Source organism: Pelophylax lessonae, assembly GCF_965119305.1.
Source record: "Pelophylax lessonae genome assembly, chromosome: 3".
NCBI classification, from domain to species: Eukaryota; Metazoa; Chordata; class Amphibia; order Anura; family Ranidae; genus Pelophylax; species Pelophylax lessonae.
This window is the reverse complement of record NC_138770.1, coordinates 507,250,402-507,273,683: the sequence shown is the minus strand read 5'-3', so window position 1 is coordinate 507,273,683 and position 23,282 is coordinate 507,250,402. Positions and strand designations below refer to the sequence as shown.

At 41.8% G+C, this 23,282-nt stretch overlaps 1 protein-coding gene across 1 annotated transcript in view; it reads left to right on the top strand.

The window, feature by feature from the left end:
* TTC27 (tetratricopeptide repeat domain 27) overlaps positions 1 to 23,282 on the top strand; it is a 747,788-nt gene that overhangs the window by 38,194 nt on the left and 686,312 nt on the right. The gene's annotated exons all lie outside the window — the stretch shown is intronic.

The window sequence follows — 23,282 nt, the reverse complement described above, 5'->3', positions numbered from 1 at the left end:
ATAATAGGCTGTAGTACTATAAATGATCTCTGTAGTTGGTCCAAATTTATATATAAAGATGATTAATATGTAGTTCCCACTGTATAGATGCGATATAAACACGCCTCCTCTAAAAACATATTTAAATAATATTAGTTATGGTAATTTATAAGCTATTTCTATAAAATATTCCTCCCGTTAATTGATTTTATAGATTTTTGTCTTATTACCTTAAAACTGCACGGACGCACCTTTAATGGACTTTGGTCCAATTACATTTATTTTTAGTATCCATTTACTTAGTGTTAAGATATCTCCAATTATTAATCAATAATGAAGTTGTTTTTATATTTAATTTATATATATTTTTATAAATTTCTAGTATTTATCGCTTACATTCCATTAAGCCTTTCTAAATATATAATAGTTCCGTTGGCACTTATACATCGTATCCTATTTTACCATTGTTAGACACTTCAATTCCACTTAGTAACAGATGATGCTTTATTTTTTAACCAATAGAATTTATGTCTGTTTTAACCCTTTTTCTCTAAATGTTTAAATATGTCCTTGCCCGGCAACTCATGACGCGCCGAAGAGGTTTTTTTCCTATTGGCGGTCATGAATTTGCAATTAACGTTGCCTGGCAACCAGGAAGTATAACACTAGGCGGACCTGACGTGACCATACGCTGCTCCTGATGACGTCATTGATGACGAAACGCGTAGAGCGTGGTTACGTCAGTTCCGCTTCCTGTTGACTGAGACGCACATCCGGCCGGTGGAACGCACCGCGTCCCGGAACTACCGCCACACGAGGGTGTTGCGGTCCCTAGGACATACATGCACTGTTTTTTCTATTAAATGTGAGTATGGTAATTTTATACGAATAAAGCACCCATTTTTTGCAATACTTCACTATTGGAGCCCTTCTTTCTTTCCTCATCCGGATCTCTCAAACATTTTTGGAGTACTCTAAGAGGAGGGATTTTTCATCAATTTCCCCTGGAGTAAGATACGAAGTCGGGATTAAGTGGATTACTAGCCAACCTTCGGAGGGACCTCTGAGAGTCACCCCAAACGCTGATTACCCCTGTGGGGGTACCACCATCTGGTGAGTGCGGGAATAATAGGAGGGGAGCACTGATTCCTGTATTGAGCACCCCCATCAGTCTGGAAGTCCTGTAATCCATTTTATCCTGTCAAATCCCTGCTTCATCACCCTTCTTGGGACTCAACTATATTTGTAGCACCATTTAATATTTGGCTATTTATATGGACAATTTTCCTATATATTCGCTTTATATTTATTTATTTATTTATGCTATTTAAACTGTTGGGACACTATTTATGATTTGTATGTGCACAGATTTATACAAAGTTATTTATTGTTTGGCCCACTAGCACAATATATATTAGCACTTTAAGTATATATGGAGGATATTTATAACACCACTTTATAATTCTTTTATATAGTCATACATATATTTTTAAGATTACACATTGATTTTTAATAATTTATCACTTATATCTTAATTTTCCTATCTATTTATCATTATATAGATACACATTTCTTTTTACCAAATTCTTCAAACTTATTTACACTTTTTAAGGATTCACCATATGAAGTTTTATATATTTTGATTTTTATTCACCTATCACCAGTGCACTTTAAGACATATTTATTTATTTTTTCCTATTTATTAGCCTGACAGCGCCATATTACCTCCCCTTTCCTCACATTTACCAAATATAGTTATCTATATTTTTGAGGTAGGCTGCAGTCATTTATTTACTTAATTTCCTCCAATAGCGCGGAAACTTTCCCCCTATATTTATTTGACACCCCTGAAAAGGTGTTTTTTCTGCTGCTATGGAGATTTTTAGCTATATAGGAAATAGAGAAATTAATATAGAAGATGTATTCAATCAAGAGAGGGCCACCACTAATCATGATCTCAATAGTCTATTTAGACAACTCAGACACGATCTTGAAAAGCAATTAAGAGTATGGTGGGATATCTCCACTTTAGAGATGTATATAAAAGAAAAAATGACCCCACGCAAACTAAGATGGGAATTACATCCTAATGATGGTATAACTGACCAAGGACTCATGGAAGATTGGTTTAAATTGTTTAATAGATGCGAATCAGAACTCCTCAGACAAATTATCGGGAGGAGGAAACATAAATTAAAGGAGGTTGAAACTAATATTACTCGTTTGAAAACACTCCTTACTCCCTTCTCAACCACCAATGAATACAATGAGAAAGAAAGAGAATTATCCCTAATCATATCTAAATATGATAAGGATTTACAACTAAAGAAACAAAAGAAATTTAATAGGGATATTCTCGACTATAAGAACGATAAAGTATATAAATGGCAGGATTCCATAAGAGATGAAGCTATGGAAATACCAGCACTTAATACTCCGATACATACATCAAGAGAGACCACACCAGATGAAGATGAACAAGAGGAAGAAGTCGAAACTCCTACTCCTAGTTTAGCTAGGAATTTTTCATTCAGGCCAACAAGAGAAAACATACAGATGGAAGAAGAGACACCAAGGAGAACAGACAACTATGAACTCCCACCAAGAAGCCCCCGAAACATCAGACCTAGAAGACCACCACCTTCGAGATATGAATCCCCCAGATATCCAATTAGCATCTCTAATCGGTTCTCTCCATTAATGGATAATAGGAGAGTCTATCCCCCACGGGAATTCAGAAGGAACGATAGATTCCAAGACCATAGGGATAATAGTTTTTTTCAGGGAATGAACCGAGGGAGACCCCCCAGACAGGGAAGATGGTTCAACCCTCCGAGAGGAGGAGGATGGGGAGGACCCCCAAGACCAATGCATTTCCAAAGACCAATAGATTACGACCAGAATACCTCCTATCAGAGGAACTGGAGGAACCCCTACAGATATCAACAGACTACTGGGAGGCCATACACATGGAACAACCGATGGGACGAAGGAAACGGAGGAGAGGTAAACGGGGCGGGAGGAAGAAAAAGAAGGAGAGAGTTTTAAATACGGGAATTTTTAATCTAAGTGGAATTGATTTTACACCAGAAGAATTAGCGGTTTTGGATTTAGGACTGAAATATGCCCCCAACAAAAACCTTGATAAGTTTGAGGCATACATAGACCTTCAAAAATTTTTAAGGAAACTGAATGTAAAGAAGTTTTTTAACATAAAAGGACATTCCAAATCTACAAAGGATACCCATTTTAGACATACGGAACTAAGGAACAAATCTATTTTTAATCCGAAAACACCAAATAATGAATGTATTCAGGCTTTTAAAAAGATGGTAGAATATGATTTGAAAAATCTGAAAATACGTAATAATAAAGAAAACAAGATATGGGAAACTATTGAGAGCATTGAAAAGAAGAAAGAAGTTGTAATACGCCCAGCCGACAAGGGTGGAGGTCTGGTTATTTTAAATAAACGTGACTATGAAGAAGAAATGAAAAATCTTTTAAGTGTTCCAGACACATATAAAAAGCTGAAGAAAAACCCCAGGAAAGAATATCGCAAGAAACTAGAGATGTATATCAAAAAAGGTCAAGATCTAGGAATACTCACTGAAAAGGAAGCCAGGTACTTGCTACCAAAATCAACAAAAACCCCAGTGATTTACCACCTTCCAAAAATACATAAAAGGGTGGAGAAACCCCCAGGAAGACCTATTATTAGTGGGATTGGATCTCTCTTCTCTAGACTAGGAGAATACCTAGATAAATTTCTGCAGCCCCTGGTATGCAAAGGTAAATCTTACCTGAAAGATAGCACACAGCTATTAACAGAGTTACAACAAGTAAAAATCAGGGAGTCATGTATTCTTGCAACAATCGATGCAAACTCATTATATACAAGTATAGACCAAAAGGACGGTCTGGATAGTGTCAGAAAGGCGTTACATGAAGAGACTGACCTTAAACATGTCCAAATAAATTATATCTTAGAAGGCCTACAACTAGCCATGGCAAAAAATTATTTCTGGTACGACAAGACCTTCTACGTACAGACAAAAGGTGTTGCCATGGGGGCTAGGTATGCCCCCAGTGTTGCTAACATCTTCATGAATATGTTAGAGGAAAGAATGATATATAATAAGAATCCACCAGAGTTGGTATTCTACCGTCGTTACATTGATGACCTGATTATGGTATGGGATGGACCATTGGAAACTCTGGAATTGTTTATACACCAACTAAATGGCAATCCTTATGGAATTAATTTTACTGCAAATTTTAATACAGAAAAAATTGATTTTTTAGACCTGGAGATTTTTAAAGTTAAGGATGATGTACATACAAAGACTTTTTTCAAGCCAACGGATAAGAACGGGTACATTCCCACGGCTAGCTGTCATCACCCAAAATGGATCCAGAATATACCAAAAGGGCAGTATATGAGGATCAGAAGGAACTGCACAGAATTAGAAGATTATGAGATACAAGCAGAAAAGCTCACCAAAAGATTTGAGGAGAAAGGATATAATAAAACAGTATTAGAAACAACTAAAAATAAAATCAGAGATTTACCAAGGGAGAATGTATTAAGAAAAAAGGACAAGAATAAAGATGAGGATTTTAATTGTGCTTTTATTACCGGTTTTAATAAACAATACAGGTCAGTGGAGAAGATTTTTAGGAAATACTGGCCTATTTTAAAATCTGACAAAGTTTTAACGAAGATTTTACCAAAAAAACCGAGGTTTATTTACCGAAAAGCACCTACTTTAAGAAATAAACTTGTACATAATGTGGTAGATCCACCTAAACAAGTTAGAATATTCCCTGAATTGAAGGGGTTTGTTCGATGTCGGAAATGCCTAGCCTGCAAAAATAACCCTGCACAAAAGAAAAAAACCACACATTTTAAGTCTACGGTAAACAGAAGAACTTTCCAAATAAGGGACTTAATCACGTGTCATACCACGCACGTCACTTACGTGATTGAATGTCCGTGTAAACTTCAGTATGTGGGCAGAACCACAAGGCCTCTATTAGTGAGAATCAGGGAACATATAGGAAACATAAAAAGAGGTTTCCCGAAACATAGCTTGTCAAGGCACTTCCGTGATGTACATGGAAAAAATCCAAAGGGTCTTATCTTTTATGCTATCGACTCCATTAAAGAACATTGGAGGGGGGAGAACAAAACTCGTAAGATCTCACAGAATGAAACACGCTGGATATACCAGCTTGAGTCCCTCCAGCCGGGGGGACTCAATCTGGATATAGACTTAAACTGCTTTATATCAGATACATAAGCCTATAGTAAGACCTTTTTAATTCTTTGTACCTCATAGCTCCCTTAATCATATACATATGTTAGATATGCATTTTTTATCCTCCCTCAAATTTAGGAATCACATAATTTATTAACTCGATATTATTTTTCCTATTAATTATATTTATCATCCTACATGCCATTTAAAGTACAATATATCTATTTAAAATTAGGAAGAAATCTAAGCTAATATGTAAAACATCACACTTATATAATAGGCTGTAGTACTATAAATGATCTCTGTAGTTGGTCCAAATTTATATATAAAGATGATTAATATGTAGTTCCCACTGTATAGATGCGATATAAACACGCCTCCTCTAAAAACATATTTAAATAATATTAGTTATGGTAATTTATAAGCTATTTCTATAAAATATTCCTCCCGTTAATTGATTTTATAGATTTTTGTCTTATTACCTTAAAACTGCACGGACGCACCTTTAATGGACTTTGGTCCAATTACATTTATTTTTAGTATCCATTTACTTAGTGTTAAGATATCTCCAATTATTAATCAATAATGAAGTTGTTTTTATATTTAATTTATATATATTTTTATAAATTTCTAGTATTTATCGCTTACATTCCATTAAGCCTTTCTAAATATATAATAGTTCCGTTGGCACTTATACATCGTATCCTATTTTACCATTGTTAGACACTTCAATTCCACTTAGTAACAGATGATGCTTTATTTTTTAACCAATAGAATTTATGTCTGTTTTAACCCTTTTTCTCTAAATGTTTAAATATGTCCTTGCCCGGCAACTCATGACGCGCCGAAGAGGTTTTTTTCCTATTGGCGGTCATGAATTTGCAATTAACGTTGCCTGGCAACCAGGAAGTATAACACTAGGCGGACCTGACGTGACCATACGCTGCTCCTGATGACGTCATTGATGACGAAACGCGTAGAGCGTGGTTACGTCAGTTCCGCTTCCTGTTGACTGAGACGCACATCCGGCCGGTGGAACGCACCGCGTCCCGGAACTACCGCCACACGAGGGTGTTGCGGTCCCTAGGACATACATGCACTGTTTTTTCTATTAAATGTGAGTATGGTAATTTTATACGAATAAAGCACCCATTTTTTGCAATACTTCACTATTGGAGCCCTTCTTTCTTTCCTCATCCGGATCTCTCAAACATTTTTGGAGTACTCTAAGAGGAGGGATTTTTCATCAATTTCCCCTGGAGTAAGATACGAAGTCGGGATTAAGTGGATTACTAGCCAACCTTCGGAGGGACCTCTGAGAGTCACCCCAAACGCTGATTACCCCTGTGGGGGTACCACCATCTGGTGAGTGCGGGAATAATAGGAGGGGAGCACTGATTCCTGTATTGAGCACCCCCATCAGTCTGGAAGTCCTGTAATCCATTTTATCCTGTCAAATCCCTGCTTCATCACCCTTCTTGGGACTCAACTATATTTGTAGCACCATTTAATATTTGGCTATTTATATGGACAATTTTCCTATATATTCGCTTTATATTTATTTATTTATTTATGCTATTTAAACTGTTGGGACACTATTTATGATTTGTATGTGCACAGATTTATACAAAGTTATTTATTGTTTGGCCCACTAGCACAATATATATTAGCACTTTAAGTATATATGGAGGATATTTATAACACCACTTTATAATTCTTTTATATAGTCATACATATATTTTTAAGATTACACATTGATTTTTAATAATTTATCACTTATATCTTAATTTTCCTATCTATTTATCATTATATAGATACACATTTCTTTTTACCAAATTCTTCAAACTTATTTACACTTTTTAAGGATTCACCATATGAAGTTTTATATATTTTGATTTTTATTCACCTATCACCAGTGCACTTTAAGACATATTTATTTATTTTTTCCTATTTATTAGCCTGACAGCGCCATATTACCTCCCCTTTCCTCACATAAATCAGTTTTTTGTTCGTTATTTCACATATACCTAGTGCAAACAGTTTGGACAAGAAACACATTAAACTTTCAATTTATTGTTCGTTTGGCAGAACATTTCCAAACTTGTCCTTTGTTTTTTCGGCTCAAAAATGTCACAACCGATTACCGATTCGTGCCCATTAACTGGCCGAGAAACGAAAGCACTGTCCAAATGACCAAATTTCGGCTGATTTTTCATATAGTGTATGGCCAGCATTACACACATCTGACTTACATTCGACTCATACTTACAAACGGAGGGAGACAACAGAGGTGAGAGGAAATCTACCCCCAGGAAGGGAAATTCGCTCCTGTAAGGCCTCATGCACACTGGATGTTTTACAGCTGGTTCTGGGGGCGTCAGGCCCTTTTTTATTTATTTATTTTTTCTTGCCTCTAATTGCCCCTCCATGTTGGCCTATGTGTTCATCCACACATAGATTTTTAGTGGCATTTAGTGGTAGTAGCCTTTATAGGCTTTTAGGGCTCATGCACACTGCATCTCAAAGAAGCTGCTGCTACAGGCTTTTGAGCTTTTTGAGTTCTCATTTTCTCTACCTGGAAACTCCCCATCATGTTAGCCAATGTGTCCATGCACAGTATGCTTTTTCAGGTGATTACAGGCACATGCTGTTACAGGCAGAACCCCCCCCCCCCCCCAAATTTGCATTTTTGAAATGGGGTAGGTTTGTGAAAAAAAAGCTTATGCTCAAAGAAGCCCAATAAAAATGTGTCTAAAAGCACAAAGCTTCTTCAAGCTGAAATAAAAGTTCAAATGCCGGTAAAAACAGCTTTTTTTAGCTGCAGTGTGCAATGAGCCCTTAGAGACAGGAATAAGAAAAGGCCCACTGCCAGTGCGCCCAGGAGCAGCAGAGTTTAAGGCAGAAAAAACTTGACGCTACTAAAAGCTGCTGAATGCTCCTAAACACTAGTGCTTGAGCATTAATTAATTTCATCGGCCAGAATTCATTATTTATTCTGGACAAAGAAATTAAATAATGCCCAAGAGTTTGACGCTTGTAAAAGCTTTAGACACTTTTACAAGTATGAGGCAATTTTTCGGGAAAAAAGCTGCTGGCTTCTAGGAGAGTTAAAAAAAACGTCTTGTGTGCATGAGGCCTAAGTGTTATCATGGGAAAAAGCTGTCTACACTGAAGCTTTATTACCAATCCTTGTTTCACAACAACCCAACATTTTTGAAATCGAATTGTCATAGGGACAGAAAGTGAGGTGAAATCTTCTGAACAGGGGACACAGACAGCAAAGCAAACACTACAGGGGTTTTAAGCCATCCCTATGCTATGTATCCAAAACGTAAACATTTTGTTTGGCTGCAGTTACACTATGTAGCTTTTCCAACTTGCATACAAATTTACCTTCAAGCACGACTAAGACCCCATTCACACTAGCGCGACTTGTCAGGCGACTTGGTCGCCTGACAAGTCGCGGTGGGTCGTCTGCCATTGATTAGCACAGGACCCGTTCTAATAGGAGCGTCACAAGTCGCTCCGACTTAGAAAAAGGGTCCTGTACTACTTTGGGGCGACCTGGAGGCGACTTGCATTGACTTCAATGATATGAAGTCTGTGCATGCCGCTCCGAGGCTGTGCGCCGCGACTTCACAGGTCGCCCCAGCAGGTCGTGTCGCGCCAGTGTGAATGGGCGCTTAAGGCAATTTGTTTTAAGTTTTGGACACAGTGAGGATGGATTAGAACACCTGTTAGTTTTTGTTGCTGTCTGTGCCCCCATTCACCCTCTCTATTTTTCCTGTTTACCATTATCATTGAAAGTAAAAGAAAATCCCAAATGTTGGGTTGTTCCCAGAAAAGTAATTGAGGGGAATGATAAAACACAGTGGACCAGCAGATGACATGGCTCCCCAAATCCCTGACTGTGGAAAATGTTGCATTTTATTTGGAAATGAAGGTCCCAGAGTCTGGAGGAAGAGTGGAGAGGTAAATAATCCAAGTTGCGTAAGGTCCAGTGGGAAGTTTCTACAGTTGGTGATGATTTGGGGAGCCATGTCATCTGCTGGTGTTGGTCCACTGTGTTTTATCAGGTCCAAAGTCTACGCAGCCCTCTAGCAGGAAATTCTAAGCACTTCATGCTTCCCTCTTCTGACCAGCTTTATGAAGATGCTGATTTCATTTTCCAGCAGGACTTGGCACCTGCCCACACTGCCAAAACTACCAATACCTGGTCACATGATCATGGTATCACTGTGCTTGATTGGCCAGCAAACTCGCCTGACCTAAACCCCACAGAGAATCTGTGGGGGTATTGTCAAGAAGAAGATGAGAGATACCAGACCCAACAATGCAGAGGAGCTGAAGCCCGCTATCAAAACAACCTGGGATTCCATAACATCTCAGCAGTGTCACAGGCTGATCGCTTCCATGCCACGCCACATTGAGGCAGTAATTGCTGCAAAAGGGGCCCAAACCAAGTACTGATTGCGTATGCAAGCTTATACTTTTCAGAGGTCTGATATTGTTCTATGTACACTCCTTGTTTTATTGATTGCATATACTATTCTAATTTACTGAGATTGTGGATTTTGGGTTTTCATGAGCTGTAAGCCATAATCATCACAATTATGACAAATCACGGCTTGAACTATCTTGCTTTGCATGTTAAGAGTCTATCTCATATATTAGTTTCCCCTTTTAAGTTGCATTACTGAACTAAATGAACTTTTGCACGATATTATAATTTTTCGAGTTTCACCTGTATGTGTTTGATAGGTGTAAATAAATAAATAAATCTGTTGACCCTGCCACATTTATTCTTATGAGCTGCGCTGGATTGATTTCAGAATTTTGTTGCTATGGGTGTTCTGTCCTGTGGTGTAGGGTCATTTATATTCATCTGCCTTCAGTGCTCCAGAACACATACTAAATAAGCTATACAGTATAAGGGTAAAATAAGCTATAAATTCTGTGAGTAGAGATAACCTCAAAGTTTGTTCTGAACATAAGGTCTTTTACCAGTTTTCCGGTAGCCAGGCCCCATGCATCATAGTGGTATTACTTCCGCTATTACACATGACCGCTTCCTCACTGTCAATTGTTAAGGACTCCAGCAGGTACAGGCACCATTGAGTCCTTAACATACAGTGATGTCACTGGCCCCATTTACTTACGTGCCCGGGAATCCCTGCCCATGCAAATGGGCATTTACTGCTGGCGGGCGGCTACCGCAGTCACTGTGATGTACCTGAATGTTGCGGTGTTCATGGGCACTGCGTGCGCACCCTGTGCTCAGTATCAAGCCACTGTGAGTGGCTCAGATATCACGTGATTGCTGTGTGATCACATGACATGTAACAAACAAGAATCCTGAATTGGCTTTATTATACATGGCCTTTTAACCACTTAAGGACCGCCCGCCGCAGTTTTACTGTGGCAGACTGGCCCTCCTGCACGAACCAATGTAGCCCTACTTCTGTCACGCCCCCACTCGGCAGCGGGGATTTCAATGCACTGGGCCGGCGGCTCCGATTGCCGTCGGCCACCCGCAATCGCTCCCCGCTGAGAGAGAAAGACAGCTATTGTAAACACAGCTGACCATTCTTCTCTCTGGAATGATCACAGAGCGCCTGTGATCCTTCTATATAGGATAACAGGTCATTTCAAAAGCCCAGCCCCCTACAGTTAGAAACACTCCCCTAGGCTTACATTTAACCCTTTGATCACTCACAGTTTTAACCCCGTCCCTGATAGTGTAATTATTACAGTAACAATGCATATTTTTAACACTTATTACCGTAGTAATATCACCGGTCCCCCCAAAAGTGTAAAAAATGTCAGGGGTCCGATCTGTCCACCGCAATGTCGCAGTCCCGCTAAAATTCGCAGATCGCCGCCATTACTAGTTAAAAGTAAATAAAATAATGACATAAATCCTTCCCCTAGTTTGTAGACGTGATAACTTTTGCGCAAACCAATCAAAATACGCTTATTGCGATTTTTTTTTTTTCTTACCAACAATATGTAGCAGAAAACAAATTGGCCTAAAATGTTAAAAAGATTGTTTTTTTACATTTTTTTTTTGGAATGTTCTATAACAGAATGTGAAAAATATTGTTTTTTTTTTTTTCCAGAATTGTCGCACTTTTTTCTGTTTATAGTGCAAAAAATTAAAATTGCAGAGGTGATCAAATACCACCAAAAGAAAGCTCTATTTGTGGAAAAAAAAAAAGGATATCAATTTTATTTAGGTACAGCTTCGCACGACCGCGCAATTGTCCGTTAAAGTAACGCAGTGCCGAATCGCAAAAAATGGCCTGGTCATTAAGGGGGCAAATCCTTCCGGTCCAAAAGTGGTTAAGTTATGTAATTTACTACGTGTTATTGGGGACATGTCTCTATAGATACAGTTGCCTTTACGAACTGTAGCTGTCAGTCTGCGATGGCTTGGTGGTTGCCTAGCTACCATCCAGATTGCTGATGACGACACATGGAGGAGTGGCTCAGTTCTTCCCATGTCATTCTCCATAATATTTAATTCATAAATATAATAATGCTAGCAAAAGTGTGCCTGTTCTTTGAATGGGATGAACACACAAGTGTAAGTTGGGGCAGTGGTTTTGTGTGGGGTTTAGTGTGGTTGCAGAAAAGTGTAGAGTTGTGCAGTGGTGGGGCAGAAGGTCATGTGTGTCAGTGCAGTGGTGTCATGCAGTGTCCCTTGCATCAGTGCAAGACTGAGCTGTGAGTGTCAGTGCAGTGGTGTCATGCAGTGTCCCTTGCATCAGTGCAGGACTGAGCTGTGAGTGTCAGTACAGTGGTGTCATGCAGTGTCCCTTGCATCAGTACAGGACTGAGCTGTGAGTGTCAGTACAGTGGTGTCATGCAGTGTCCCTTGCATCAGTGCAGGACTGAGCTGTGAGTGTCAGTACAGTGGTGTCATGCAGTTTCCCTTGCATCAGTACAGGACTGAGCTGTGAGTGTCAGCACATTGGTGTCATGCAGTGTCCCTTGCATCAGTGCAGGACTGAGCTGTGAGTGTCAGTACAGTGGTGTCATGCAGTGTCCCTTGCATCAGTGCAAGACTGAGCTGTGAGTGTCAGTACAGTGGTGTCATGCAGTGTCCCTTGCATCAGTACAGGACTGAGCTGTGAGTGTCAGTACAGTGGTGTCATGCAGTGTCCCTTGCATCAGTGCAGGACTGAGCTGTGAGTGTCAGTACAGTGGTGTCATGCAGTGTCCCTTGCATCAGTACAGGACTGAGCTGTGAGTGTCAGCACATTGGTGTCATGCAGTGTCCCTTGCATCAGTGCAGGACTGAGCTGTGAGTGTCAGTACAGTGGTGTCATGCAGTGTCCCTTGCATCAGTGCAGGACTGAGATGTGAGTGTCAGTACAGTGGTGTCATGCAGTATCCCTTGCATCAGTGCAGGACTGAGCTGTGAGTGTCAGTACAGTGGTGTCATGCAGTATCCCTTGCATCAGTGCAGGACTGAGCTGTGAGTGTCAGTATGGTGGTGTCATGCAGTGTCCCTTGCATCAGTGCAAGACTGAGCTGTGAGTGTCAGTGCAGTGGTGTCATGCAGTGTCCCTTGCATCAGTGCAAGACTGAGCTGTGAGTGTCAGTACAGTGGTGTCATGCAGTGTCCCTTGCATCAGTACAGGACTGAGCTGTGAGTGTCAGTACAGTGGTGTCATGCAGTGTCCCTTGCATCAGTGCAGGACTGAGCTGTGAGTGTCAGTACAGTGGTGTCATGCAGTGTCCCTTGCATCAGTACAGGACTGAGCTGTGAGTGTCAGCACAGTGGTGTCATGCAGTGTCCCTTGCATCAGTGCAGGACTGAGCTGTGAGTGTCAGTACAGTGGTGTCATGCAGTGTCCCTTGCATCAGTGCAGGACTGAGATGTGAGTGTCAGTACAGTGGTGTCATGCAGTATCCCTTGCATCAGTGCAGGACTGAGCTGTGAGTGTCAGTACAGTGGTGTCATGCAGTATCCCTTGCATCAGTGCAGGACTGAGCTGTGAGTGTCAGTATGGTGGTGTCATGCAGTGTCCCTTGCATCAGTGCAGGACTGAGATGTGAGTGTCAGTACAGTGGTGTCATGCAGTGTCCCTTGCATCAGTGCAGGACTGAGATGTGAGTGTCAGTACAGTGGTGTCATGCAGTGTCCCTTGCATCAGTGCAGGACTGAGATGTGACTGTCAGTGCAGTGGTGTCATGCAGTGTCCCTTGCATCAGTGCAGGACTGAGCTGTGAGTGTCCCTTGCATCAGTGCAGGACTGAGATGTGAGTGTCAGTACTGTGGTGTCATGCAGTGTCCCTTGCATCAGTGCAGGACTGAGCTGTGAGTGTCAGTGCAGTGGTGGCAAGCGGGGTCATGTGTATTGTTAGTGGCAGCAGATAGTTTAGGCTAGCTTCACCCCCCCTTACCTCCTTGGCTATTGTGCCATTGGGTCTTTTGACCTTCAGACACGTGTAGCATCTAGAAACCACAAATGGGCAGCACAGAAGGTGTACAGTGGTAATGGAGCATAAGCAGTCACTGTAATGGCTGGTACACACGATCAGAAAAGCAGATGAAAAATACTGCTTTCAAAGTGATCGCACAATAATCTGATTGTTGGTAGCTTTTGAGACCCTATCACGAAAGTTAATGCAAAATTAGCTGAAAGTACAAACACAAAAATTCTTCTCGTGCAATAGCAGAATGAACAATTTTTTATTTTTTAAATACAGTACTCGTCCAAAAGAAATTGCATGACTAAGACCATGCATGTTTTGAAAACGAAAGAATACATTATAATACAATACAAAACATTCCATTACTTACGAAGTTGTATTTTGTGGTACGAGACTTTTGTAAACCTACTGTATTGGTTTTCGATATGAGACTAGCATGCAAAAAAAAAGTATGATCATTCATCGGATATTCTCATTGTGTGTATTAAGGGAACCAATGGTGCAGCAAACATCCCCCTATTGCAATGAATATCTGTACACTGATATACAGTCTGCATCCAGGGTTGTACATGAATTTCCTTTTAACTTTATTGCTATCACAAAAGGTGAAAAAACCCTTGTGATAGCTTTGGGCAGTAGCAAGTACTCATTATGGAGATATCTGGGGTCTATTATGCTCCTTATATCTTCCCTGCCTTTCAAAGGATCTGATCAAACATAGATAATGTTTGATAAAATGCTTCTCTGGCTGTAATGGCTAGGGAAATACAGCTATGAAACCAGAAGTGACAAAATCCTTGTCACTTCTAGCTTTATTCATCACAGAGGATATTGGGACATGGATCGTCCTCCATTTCCTCTTTGGGCAGCTGACCTGACTGCTTATAGCAGTTCCAGGCTCCTTGGTAGAGCGGGAGAGTCCAGGAATAGGGTCAGAGGGCAGCAGGAGGAGGGGCTCCACAGCGCTGTAAATGTGATTGTGCCACTGTAAAGCCACCTGGATCATTTTTACAAAGCTGATCGCCAGCACAAAAAAAAAAAACAATATCAAGATCATGGCTATAGCTACTGCCATGATCGTGGTGTAACCGCTTACTGTCCAGGATGGTATATACAGTATCTCACAAAAGTGAGTTTACTCCTCAAATTTTTGTAAATATTTTATTATATCTTTTCATGTGACAACACTGAAGAAATGACACTTTGCTACAATATAAAATAGTGTGTGTACAGCTTGTATAACAGTGTAAATTTGCTGTCCCCTCAAGATAACTCAACACACAGCCAATAATGTCTAAACCACTGGCAACAAAAGTGAGTACACCCCTAAGTTAAAATGTCCAAATTGGGCCCAAGGTATCAATATTTTGTGTGGCCACCATTATTTTCCAGCACTGCCTTAAAGCGGAGTTCCAGGCACAAAATCGACCTTTTTTTTTTTTGTGCCCGTCCGCTTGGTCTCCTTCACCTGAAAAGGAATTGGATAGTTAGGTATATTTTTTTTTCCTACTCACCTTGTAATTGTAGATAGAATATACTCACCTATTCTTCACTTCCTCCCTCTGCGCCGCGGCTCCGCCGTCACTTCCTGTCTTGCGATGATTCCTGGGAGCTGAACGTCATCGCTCCCAGGAATCAATGCGACGGCACCGGCCCCGCTCGTCACTTCCGGGGCGACGCCGCATTCCCTGCTAAACAGCTTCTGGGCATGCCCAGAAGCTGTGGAGGAATGCGGCGCCGCACCGGAAGTGACGAGAGGGGTCGGTGCAGGCGCATTCTGGGAGAAGAAGACACGGAAGAGGACGCAGAAGAGGATCGCGCCGGCTTCAGCTGCCCACAACAGAGATGGCAATGCTGGAGAAGAAGTGAGTATTTCTTCTTGCAGGTAAGTGCGAACCGGGACAGATCAGAGGCTAGCCATTGTGGAATGTACTAGCCCTGACTGTCCCGGGGTATGTTTATTAAAAAAATGTTTCTGTGCCCGGAACTCCACTTTAACCCTCTTGGGCATGGAGTTCATACTGCCCTGCGGCCTAGTCTCTGAAGGGAGGGGGGGGATCATGCTCTGCTTCACTATGTCACAGTACATGTTGGCATTCATGGATCCCTCAATAAACTGTAGCTCCCCAGTTCCGGCAGCACTCATGCAACCCCAGACAATGACACTCCCACCACCATGCTTGACTGTAGGCAAGACACACTTGTCTTTGTACTCCTCACCTGGTTGCCGCCACACATGCTTGACACCATCTGAACTGAGAGCAGAGCTGGATTGAGATTGGGCTCAGGTAAGTATTTGGGGTGGGCTGGGGGGAGCTAAATATGAAAGTTTTTTTATCTTTATGCAGGGAATGTATTAAGGAAAGACCTTGTAAGTCAAAGTTATTGATAGGTCTAAATGGGATTGTATAGCCAAATTGTGCCCTGTACAATCTGCTTCAGAATAATTGTCCCTAATATCATGTTAGAAATAGTGGGGCTCCCTTTGCAGTTAATTTTTCAATGATAGTTTGTTACATGTATCACATGTGGATTTTCGTACACCCCTGATCCTCCTTTTGGCCAAGCAGCATTTTTTTGCTATAATAATTCCTTAAACATAACATCTGTTTCACAGCATATGCATACACAATGTAGAAATAAAATATCTTCATTAATCTTTCCACATGGACAACATTTGGATAAGCTGTAACCTGCAATCACTCCCAACACTGTTTATAAATGCCAACGTTTAGCAGACTGTGCGTGCATATTTTTGAGAGACAGGTTGCAGAAATACACAAATGGGTATGATGCTAGATATCAATTGTTGATTAATGTCATGACAGTATGAATTACCTGGAGTTATGTTGCTTTAGAAATCATAGTTGCATGTCAATATTGGAAGTCTGCTCAGCCTATTACTAAGTGGTTGCAGTAAAACTGGTGACCCTTAGTCACTCACATTTCAGTTAAATCTATTCTTAATCATGGTTTTAAATGGCTCCAAGATGTTTCTCTTTATAGTGCCATTTTTCAAGGCACACTGCTCAAGCCTTGGTTAGGCAGGTGTATGTGAAATATGGTTACACATTATTCTAGGGCTCTTGAATTTGTTATAATTTTGGAGCTGACCCTGGGGACCATCTCCTTGTTATAAAGTATCCATTTGGAGAAAGTAACCATCACAGTTTGATTACTATGGTTGTGTTATCATAGTTACACTTTAGGATACTGATTTTCTTTATTACAGCTTGGCACAACATTTTCCCCCATAATGGCATTATAGCTATTATAGTAGAGATAATGGGATGTGGTTGGGGCAGTGGTATGTGGTACAATATAGAACACTGATTTTAAAGAAAAGCTTCACTGAAGAAGTTTGGAAGCTGCCATTATACCAAAATACCATTTACTTGGCTGTTATGCTGATTGATTTAAAATGCTCTGAAGTCTTTCAAATAATGAATCCTCTCCACTTGGCTCTCCAATTTAGTATTAAAGGGTTGAATGATAACTTGAAAGAGTCCTCCTAAAATTATTAAAACGGATGCATTTTTTTTTCTATGAGCTTTGAATTCTGGGAGATTTATATGCTCAGTTTACTGTAATAAATTACTAAGACTTATTCATTTTCCACTGGACAGCCCAAGGTGAACTTTAAAGTATATGTGATCCCTTACCTGTTAAATAATCAATTCAGTTTAAAATTGAAATGCAAGGCAAAGCATTTGTATAAGTTTGTGTATGTGTATATATATATATATATATATATATATATATATATATATATATATATATATATATATATATACAGTGCCTTGCGAAAGTATTTCGGCCCCCTTGAACTTTGCGACCTTTTGCCACATTTCAGGCTTCAAACATAAAGATATAAAACTGTAATTTTTTGTGAAGAATCAACAACAAGTGGGATACAATCATGAAGTGGAATGAAATTTATTGGATATTTCAAACTTTGTTAACAAATAAAACACTGAAAAATTGGGCGTGCAAAATTATTCAGCCCCCTTAAGTTAATACTTTGTAGCGCCACCTTTATCCTCGATTACAGCTGTAAGCCGCTTGGGGGATGTCTCTATCAGTTTTGCACATCGAGAGACTGAAATTTTTGCCCATTCCTCCTTGCAAAACAGCTCAACCTCAGTGAGGTTGGATGGAGAGCCTTTGTGAACAACAGTTTTCAGTTCTTTCCACAGATTCTCGATTTGTATTTAGGTCTGGACTTTGACTTGGCCATTCTAACACCTGGATATGTTTATTTGTGAACCATTCCATTGTAGATTTTGCTTTATGTTTTGGATCATTGTCTTGTTGGAAGACAAATCTCCGTCCCAGTCTAAGGTCTTTTGCAGACTCCATCATCTCCTTAAAAAAATTAAAGGAACCCTTTGAAAACACTTTAGATCTCAATGGTGAAAAATATAATGCTGGATATCTATACTGATATAGACTGAGTAATGTGTTAGGAATGAAAGGATTCCACATCGGTTTGATATAAAATTAAAATTATCAGTCTACAGAAGGCTGAACTCAGACACATGCAGAAGGCTAGTCCATTTTGCTGAAGTTTCATTGCAGCAACTCAAAATGGTATTCAGTAGTTTGTATGGCCCCCATGTGCTTGTATGCATGCCTGAAAATGTTGGAGCATGTTCCTAATGAGATGACGGATGGTGTCCTGGGATATTTCCTCCCAGATCTTAACCAGGGCATCACTGAACTCCTAAACAGACTGGGGTGCAACCTTGCGGCATCGGATGGTCCGAAACCTATTGTCCCAGAGGTGTTCTATTGGATTTAGGGCAGGCGAGCGTGGGGGCCATTCAATGGTATCAATCGCTTCATTCTCCAGGAAATGGCTGCATACTCTCGCCACAAGAGGCCGGGCATTGTCGTGCACCAGGAGGAACCCAGAACCCACTGCACCAGCGTAGAGTTTGACAATGGGTCCAAGGATTTAATCCCGATTCCTAATGGCAGTCAGGGTGCCATTGTCTAGTGTAGAGGTCTGTGTGGCCCTCCATGGTTATGCTCCTCAGACCATCACTGACCCACCACCAAACAAGTCGTGCTGAATGATGTTAAAGGCAGCATAACGTTCTCCACTGCTTCTCTAGACCCTTTCACGTCTGTCACATGTGCTCAGGGTGAAAATGCTCTCATCTGTAGAATGCACAGGGTGCCAGTGGCGGACCTGCCAATTCTAGTGTTCTTGAACTATAGCTCCCCAGGCCAGAAAGCACTCATGCAGCCCCAGACCATGACACTGCTACCACCATAGTGGACTGTAGGCAAGACACACTTGTCTTTGTACTCCTCACCTGGTTGCCGCCACACATGCTTGACAACATCTGAACCAAATAAGTTATCTTGGTCTCATCAGACCACAGGACATGGTTCCTGTAATCCACTGTGCCTGGCAGTGAGCACAGGGCCCACTAGAGGACGTTGGGCCCTCAGGCCACCCTCATGAAGTCTGTTTCTGATTGTTTGGTCAAAGGCATTTACACCAGTGGCCATCAGATGTCATTTTGTAGGGCTCTGGCAGTGCTCATCCTATTTATCCATGCACAAAGGAACAGATACTGGCCCTACTGATGGGTTAGGGACCTTCTACTACCCTGTCCAGCTCTCCTACAGTATGTGCCTGTGTCCTGGAATCTTTTTGGAGCAGTGTAATATATGTATGTGTGTGTGTGTGTGTGTATATATATATAATATATATATCCCTCACATTTTTGTAAATATTTTATTCTATATTTTCAATTTTCATGTGAGAACACTGAAGAAATGACACTTTGCAACAATGTAAAGTAGGGAGTGTACAGCTTGTATAGCAGTGTAAATTTGCTGTCCCCTCAAAATAACTCAACACGCAGCCATTAATGTCTAAACCGCTGGCAACATAAGTGAGTACAGCCCTAAGTAAAAATTTCCAAACTAGGCCCAATTAGCCACCCCCCCTGGTGTCATGTGACTCGTTAATGTTACAAGGTCTCAGGTGTGAATGGGGGGAGAAGGTGTGTTAAATTTGGTGTTATCGTTCTCACTCTCTCATACTGGTCACTGGAAGTTCAACATGGCACCTCATGACAAATAACTCTCTGAGGATCTGAAAAAAAGAACCGTTGCTCTACATAAAGATGGCCTAGGCTATAAGAAGATTGCCAAAAACTTGAAACTGAGCTGCAGCGGTGATCAAGACCATATAGCCGTTTAATAGGACACTTTCCACTCAGAACAGGCCTCACCATGGTCAACCAAAGAAGTTGAATGCTCGTGCTCAGCGTCCTATCCAGAGGCTGTCTTTTGGAAATAGACGTATGAGTGCTGCCAGCATTGCTGCAGAGGTTGAAGGGGTGGGGGGTCAGCCTGTCAGTGCTCGGACAATACACTGCATCAAATTGATCTGAATGGCTGTCATCCCAGAAGGAAGCCTCTTCTAAAGATAATGCACAAGAAAGCCCGCGAACAGTTTGCCGAAGACAAGCAGACTAAGGACATGGATTACTAGAACCATGTCCTGTGGTCTGATGAGACCAAAATAAACATATTTGGTTCAGATTGTATCAAGCGTGTGTGGCAGCAACCAGGTGAGAAGTACAAAGACAAGTGTGTCTTGCCTACAGTTAAGCATGGTGGTGGGAGTGTCATGGTCTGGGGCTGCATAAGTGCTGCCGGCACTGAGGAGCTAATGGTGGATGGACTAATGTTGGATGAGATGGCCTGGCTCGCAGTCTCTGCTCTAATTCATCCCAAAGGTGTTCTATTGGGTTGATGCCAGGTCTCTGTGCATGCCATTCAAGTTCCTCCACCCCAAACCCACTCATCCATGTCTTTATGGACCTTGCTTTGTGCACTGGTGCGTAATAATGTTGGAACAGGAAGGGGGCCATCCCCAAACTGTTCCCACAAAGTTGGGAACATGAAATTGTCCAAAATGTCTTGGTATGCTGATGCCTTAGGAGTTCCCTTAACTGGAACTAAGGGGCATAATCCCCCCTGCCCCCTCCCAACAAATTTTTTGAACCATAAAATAAAATTGCAGCACAATTTTTTTTTCTAGTGAATTAAAGAAAAGTCCATTCATTCAAATCACTAAAAAAAATTTACCTCCTGAAATTTTTATTATTTTATGGTCACAAAGGGTTTGCAGTATGTTGCCTTTATTGTCAGCAACTTTAACCACTTCCCGCCCGCCCTATTACAAAATGACGGCGGGAATGTGGTTGTGTTATCCTGACCGGACGTCATATGACGGCGGCAGGATAACACAGCTCTGGGCGCCCCCCGGGGGCGCGCAGAGCGGCGATCGGTGATGCGAGGTGTCAGCCTGACACCCTGCATCTCCGATCTCGGTAAAGAGCCTCTGACGGAGGCTCTTTACCATGTGATCAACCGTGTCCAATCACGGCTGGTCACATAGTAAATAGGAACAGCCGTTGATCGGCTTTCCTTAGTTCGTGCCTGACAGGCACGAACAAAGGAGCGCCGATCGGCGGCTCCCCTGACAGGGGGGGGGTCGGCACTGGTAATCAGATCATTGATTACCAGTGCAGACCCTCAGGGGGGGGGATGCCACTAGATCCACCAGGGATGCCCACTATGACCCCAGGGATGCCCACTATGACCCCAGGGATGCCCACTATGACCCCAGGGATGCCCACTATGGCCACCAGGGATGGCAATCAGGGCTCAGGGAGCCCCCCATTGCCCTCCCCATCAGTGATGCCCACCAGTGTCCTCCCTATCAGTGCTGCCCACAAGTGCCCATCATTGCTATCCTTTAGTGTCGCCCACCAGTGCCCATTATTGCCCACCAGTGCCGCCTATCAGTGCCCATCAGTGCCGCCCGTCAGTGCCACCCATCAGTGCCCATCAGTGCCCACCAGTGCCGCCTATAAGTGCCCATTAGTGCCCGTCAGTGCCACCTATCAGTGCCCATCAGTGCCACCTATCAGTGTCCATCAATGCCGCCTATCAGTGCCCACCAATGCTGCATATCTGTGCTACCTATCAGTGCCGCATAGTAGTGCCTATCAGTGCCGCATATCAGTGCCGCCTATCAGTGCCACCCCATCAGTGCCTCCTCATCAGTGCCTGTCAGTGCAGTCTCATCAGTGCTCATCAGTGCAGGAAAAAACTTATTTATTTACAAAATTGTATAACATAAACAAAAAAACTTTTTTTTTTTTTCAAACTTTTCGGTCTTTTTTTATTTGTTTAGCAAAAAGTAAAAATCGCACAGGTGATCAAATACCACCAAAAGAAAGCTCTATTTGTGGGGGGAAAATGACATAAATTTGGTATAGGTACAGTGTTGCATGACCGCGCAATTGTCATTCAAATTGCAACAGCGCTAAAAGGGGAAAATTGGCCTGGGCAGGAAGGGAGGGAAGTGCCCTGTATTAAAGTGGTTAACCACTTTACCACTAGAGCATTTTGCTGTCTTACGTCTGGGCCACTTTTTGCGATTCGGCACTGTGCGAATTTAACTGACAATTGCGCGGTCGTGCGACGCTGTACCAAAACGAAATTTACGTCCTTTTTTTCCCACAAACAGAGCTTTCTTTTGGTGGTATTTGATCACCTGTGCGATTTTTACTTTTTGCGCTATAAACAAAAAAAGAGCGTTTGTTTTGAAAAAATAACAATATTTTTAACATTTTTTTATATGAAATTCCCCCCAAAAAAGATGTAAAAATCTAATTTTTTAAAAATTTTTGGCCAATTTGTTTTCTGCTACCTATGTTTGGTAAAAAAAAATCGCAATAAGCGTATTTTGATTGGTTTGCGCAAAAGTTATTGCGTTTACTAACTAAGGGAAAGATTTATGTCATTTTTGGTGTTTTTTTTTTTAACGAGTAATGGCGGCGATCTGCGATTTTTTTGCGGGACTGCGACATTGCGGCGGACAGATCGGACCCTTGACTGACATTTTTGACACTTTTGGGGGTACCAGTGACATTACTGCAGTAATCAGTGCTATAAATATGCACTGTTACTGTAAAAATGACACTGGCAGGGAAGGGGTTAATTTTATTGGAGAGGGAGGGGTTAATGTATGCCTGGTGCTTACTGACGTGTGGGGGGGGAGGTGACTGTGTGAGACAAGGACAGATCGGATGTCCAGCTATGCTGAACAGTCCGATCTGTCACTCCCTGTCACTGAGGAGATCCGCCCGCTCTGTTTACACAGGCGGGCGGATCTCCAAACTGGATTCCCCGACGATCCGGGCAGAGCAGCGGCAATCGCCGCTGCTCCTCCCCTGGCCCGACTCCCGCTGTGAATGAAAACAGCGGGAGCGCGCCTCCGGCGGCGCGCGAGCGCCGCCTACAGGGGGAGGAGTGTGGCGACGTAGGTCTACGTCGTCAGACCTACAAGAGCCACTTTGCCGCAGTAGTACTACGGTACTTAGCGGTAAAGTGGTTAACATAGGTGTTTAGCACTGCGTTTTTTCATAAGATTTGGACCAGTGCACAAAGCAAGATCCATAAAGACATGGATGAGTGAATTTGAGGTGGAGGAACTTTACTGGCCTGCACAGAGTCCTGACCTCAACCCAATAGAACACCTTTGGGATGAATAGGAGTGGAGAC